This window comes from Palaemon carinicauda, chromosome 18, assembly GCF_036898095.1.
Source record: "Palaemon carinicauda isolate YSFRI2023 chromosome 18, ASM3689809v2, whole genome shotgun sequence".
In the NCBI taxonomy this organism is placed as follows: Eukaryota; Metazoa; Arthropoda; class Malacostraca; order Decapoda; family Palaemonidae; genus Palaemon; species Palaemon carinicauda.
In genome coordinates, this window is record NC_090742.1 from 4657548 (window position 1) to 4663384 (window position 5837).

Consider the following 5837-nt stretch of genomic DNA (forward strand, 5'->3'; position numbering starts at 1 on the left):
AGGATGGTGTTGTTAGCATTATAGTGTTTCAGGTTAGATACTCCCTTTCCAACGTTGCATTTCCAAGGGTTTGCATTCGAGAACTTTATTACACAGCTAAAGTGATTCAGGTGTCCACGTGTAAGATGAATGCGTACTTCGGTCCGATCTGACTGTCTGCTGGAGGAGTAGTAAGGATGGTCAGGGCAGTAGTCTTGCACGGCTCTTCTCTTTTACCTGACTCAATCATGTGCATGAAATGGGGCGAGACAGGGAGGCCACTTGGCATTTGTGAATCTTGTCTGCTTTTCACTGAGCTTCAGGTGTCTGTAGTAATGGTGATCGTTCTGAAATTGCACGAAAGGCTTGAAAATTACTCTCTTACTTCTCATAGATTTTAAATTTGTTTCTCATTCTAGAAATGTAATTTTTTCAGTCTATAATTTCATGTTTCATTAAAGAATTAAGGTTACTATAAATGCTCGAATCTACCTAATAGTAATGTAAATAATGATATAAATGTTTTACCATTCAACTTTAGGAGAGCTTTAAACTATCCCTGAAATCTTTAAATCACAATCCTAATATCATTGTTTGTAAAATTATCAATAAAATCGAAAAAAAAAGGAAAAGGAAAGCATTCAAGGGCCTAGTAACATTGTTTCAACATAAGAAAACTTTACATTAAGTTCTAGTTACTAGGTGGGACAGGGGATGGCCTTGGTGGGCTTTCCTTTTCCTTCTTTTTTTATCAATAATTTTACTTTCTATTAGATAAAGCACTACTTACGTATGCAATCATAAAATGCTTAACCTCAAATGCTAAGCTTTAGACACCCATATAATTGTTCAAGAAAGAAAACGGACAGTGTCTGGATCTATAAAGAAAATGGGATTTTGTCATTCAGAGCTCCAGATTGGATGAAGGGTGACTCACCTAAGAGCCGTTCTTGGTCAAATCGTGAGCTTATGCATGACGAACGTCAAGTTTTCTTTGAATCTAGGGCGTTTAAAGAATTCAGCAAATGAGGTTTCGTGAATTTGATGTATAATGTCATTGACTTCAATGTGTTTATTTCAATTATATAACTAAACACACCGAAACCTGTCTCATGTTTAGCATTCAATCTTCTACAATAAAAGTCTTTAATGAATTTCTAAGTTTTTCTTCAGCCATATTGTGTTAATTCGAAGCTTTGAGTACATATCGTGTACCTTAAATTTCAAATCGGTAGCTCAAGATTAAATTAGAGGCTTTTGAGTAATATTAACTAATGGAAATATCAAGGCCATTATTATCATGACTTTAGTCCGGAAAAAAAACCCTCCTTAACAGACAGTTGGATAAAAAAAAAAAAAGTGAACTTTAGTCCAAAATGAAATACCAAGACATAGTTCGGCCATCTTCACTTAGTACTTTATATTCATAAAACACTGGTACAACTGCTCTCATACCCCAGCGGGGGATATGAACGAACTCTGTATGTGGGGAATCAATAACAGTCCAGATGAACAAGTGACTGGTTAGGAGAAAGGACTATTTCATGAGCCTTTTAGCCCATTTTCCAAGAGAAATAAGGCTTTTACTGGTGCTTGAAGGGGTAGGGGGGCGTTTAGGGAGAATACTCGGTCATATGAGGCTTAATATAGGGAGAATACCCAGTCATTACGTTTTCTTTTATTTTTTTTAAGTTTTATATTTCACTTCGTTTTCTTTATGTATACCATGGGATATTGAATTAAAAAGTGAATACCTTTTGTATGTATTTTATTTCGGAATTCCAAATGTTACAATGTTGAATATGATTACAATGTTTGAAATAAAGTATCAAATTTCAATATTTTGTAAATAATAGGCACTATTTTAGAATATTATTGCATAAGAATAACTGGTATAGATGAAAATATTTGAATATAAAAGACTAAAGGTCCTGAATGATAATTTATGACAGAAAAGTGACTTACCACTGCCAGTAGTTTAAATATATATACTAAGTAAATATAAATGGTCCATCATTTTGACGCCAGTGATTAGTAAAAGGCCATAAATGACTAATTTAGTCATACCCTAAGTTCATGACAGTCTGAGATGGAAAGGGTTCATTTGTGATATTGAATAAAAGATATTTGAATAGATATTTAGAATCGACTTCTTCATCCATAACAGAAATGAGACATCTTAAGTTTAGCAATCCTGAAGTTAGCAATGGGGGGGTTATTTTTCAATATACCCCTTAAGAAAAGGTAAAGAATAATATTTCGTTCAATCTCTCATATAAGACTGATCTTGTCTTTCTATCTCAGTTTTCAGAAATGAACAAAATCTTTACAAATTTCTCATAGGGGGTACTAAGAAATAACCTCGCATTCCTAAACACCAGAATTGTCAAACTTAGGACGTCTCATTTCCGTTTTGGACGAAAAAGTTTATTTCAATTCGCTATCAAAATATCTTTTACTCAATATCACGAATGAACCACTTCCATCTCTGACTGCAATGAACTTTGTATATGACTAAATTAGTCAGTTATGTCCTTATTACTAATCACTGGCGTCCAATTAATGGACCAATCATCTCTACTTTAGTATATGTAGTTATACTACTAGCAGTGTTATGTCACTTTTCTGCCATAAATTATCATTCAGGACCCTTGCTCTTGTATCTTCAAGTATTTTCGTCTATACCAATTAGTCTTATGCAATAATATTCTCAAATAGTGCCTATTATTTACAACAAAATATTTGAAACATTCATTCTAATCAATGTACAGTTATGAGTTATACAATCATCTCACGTCTCAACTAAGTTGTAATAATTAATATTTACATCTAATAAAATTATAAATGACAAAAAAAAAAAAAAAAAAAAAAAAAAAAAAAAAAAAAAAATATTTTATTGTATATATAGAATACTTGGTTTTAAGCATTTGATATCTTCTTTATTACCAAAATAAGTAAAATAAATAACATTATTACTATTTTCAATTCAAATCCTATCTAAATGGTTATTTTTATTAGATTTGCACAGCAATTTTACCTATAAAACCAATTTTGACTGGATCAAAATCTACACTTCAAACCGCAATGCTATCCTCTAATCTCTATAAATGTTAGAATTTTTCAAGTTCGAACCTTTAAAATACTCCTTCATAATCCTACGTTGAAAAATATCTCGCAAGCATTCACCAAATTTTTATAAGAAACTCTGATTTGGGGGACTTCCTTATAGATAATTATTCCTCCCATGATCCTATATAATTAATTACAACCTGATTATGTTTCCTCGAAAAGCAGTTACTTGGGTGCAATTCCTCCCTTACAATATCCCTTTAAGCTTTGCCTACTCCTAAATAACTGATCACGACCTGACTATTTTTTCCTCGAAAAGCAGTTACTTGGGTGCAATTCCTCCCTTACAATATCCCTTTAAGCTTTGCCTACTCCTAAATAACTGATCACGACCTGACTATTTTTTCCTCGAAAAGCAGTTACTTGGGTGCAATTCCTCCCTTACAATATCCCTTTAAGCTTTGCCTACTCCTAAATAACTGATCACGACCTGACTATTTTTTCCTCGAAAAGCAGTTACTTGGGTGCAATTCCTCCCTTACAATATCCCTTTAAGCTTTGCCTACTCCTAAATAACTGATCACGACCTGACTATTTTTTCCTCGAAAAGCAGTTACTTGGGTGCAATTCCTCCCTTACAATATCCCTTTAAGCTTTGCCTACTCCTAAATAACTGATCACGACCTGACTATTTTTTCCTCGAAAAGCAGTTACTTGGGTGCAATTCCTCCCTTACAATATCCCTTTAGGCTTTGCCTACTCCTAAATAACTGATCACGACCTGACTATTTTTTCCTCGAAAAGCAGTTACTTGGGTGCAATTCCTCCCTTACAATATCCATTTAAGCCTTGCCTACTCCTAAGTAACTGATCACGACCTGATTATTTTTTCCCTGAAAAACAGTGACTTGGGTGCAATTCCTCCCTTACAATATCCCTTTAAGCTTTGCCTACATTATTATTATTATTATTATTATTATTATTATTATTATTATTATTATTATTATTATTACTAAGGTATAACCCTAGTTGGAAAAGCAGGCTTCTATAAGCATCAAGAACCAGATGTGTTTAAGCATTCTCTTTACAAAACATTAATATTAATCCTTCCATATACTATAAGTAATCCTTTAAGCATTTCGGGAAGAATCTTGAAATTTACATTAAAACCTTTCTAAGAACATCTACTTTAAGAAATATTACAGTAATATAGTTTTAAAACTACTTCACTGGACGGTTTCCTTCTCATAAGACTATCATTAAAAAAGGAATAATTTCTTGGAACTCAAATTCAATTACTATTCCTTTCATAAACATTTCATAAACCTAATTTGTAAAATACTCCAAACTACAACTATTATTAACTATATAGGCTTCATTCTAGACTAGAGTACAAGGCACTTAATTGCAGTTTTATAAAAAGAATATACAAAGCTTAAAACCAGTAGACAATATAATTTAACCTTTCAATAGCAATTTTGTCATTTTAATGTTCTTAGGCAAATGTCCAAAAGCTGGATTAAAAAATAAATAGGATCTGCTACTGCAAACAAGCATTTGGAATATTATATGTGGTAACAATAATTAAAATCACTTATATTTTGGGTGAATTACTAATATGAAATATATTCAATAATAAGGTTTGAGATTTAACTTACAAATAACTTAGGAAAAAAAGTTTCCAAACAAGGTAAACTTATTTTAAAACATGTTCTTATGGTGAATATAACCATATAACCTTAATTTAGAGAGAGAGAGAGAGAGAGAGAGAGAGAGAGAGAGAGAGAGAGAGAGAGAGAGAGAGAATTTTATTAGCCTTCTAATGCTTGGCAGTACTATTTCAGACCTTAAAAACAATGATTTCCTTCACAAATATTCAAAACTATTCTATTCACGAATGTCCTTGCTTCTCGTTACCCTAGGACTAGGTAAATGAATTAGTTGCTCGCACAAAACAGTATGTAAACCTATCTAATGAATAAAAAGCGAAATAATTACATAGCATACTTGGTACACACTTTAGCTGAAATATATGAAAGGTAATTTTAGTACTGGGGCATTATATGGAATTTTCAGCTAAACAGAATATGTCATTACTGCAAGGTGGAAGAAAATATGACTTATTTTGAAACAACCAAAATCTTCAATTCGTATTTTCTTTACTTCTCTATTATATTCATCATACTAATACCTGTTAATTGTTAGAATATGATACGCTGTACTTGGCCCCCACCCCTTCCCCCTAAGAAAAAGTGAACAGCACTGACAGCAAGGGGTAAGGAAATATGACATTTTGAAATATATCAGTCAAAATCCTCAATTCGTATATTCTTTACTTCTCTAGTATATTATAATACCAATACCTATAATATGATTGTTAGAATATGATAAGTTAATCTTCACCCTCTTCCCAAAGATAAAAGTGACTGAACAGCAAGATTTGACTAATAGGGAGCCAGTGCCTAGTACTTTTTTCTTTCTTTTTTCTTTTTGGTCCAATAACTACTATTCTAAGTAAATCTTACATCTTTTAAAAGAACATAAGCCTATATTCGACACTGTGTAAAAGACAGACATATTAAATGGTATAATTTGAAATAATCAATTGTAGGTTGTATTCACATGCAATTAATGTACTTTAATATATAGCTTATTGAATTAATTTGAATCCATTACTAAGAAATTAATATTAATTTCACTTCAGTCACACATTTTGATAACTTGTTTGCAGTACTTTACACAATTATAAAAATAATTTATCAAGAATATGTTCAAGAGGCCCAGAGGAA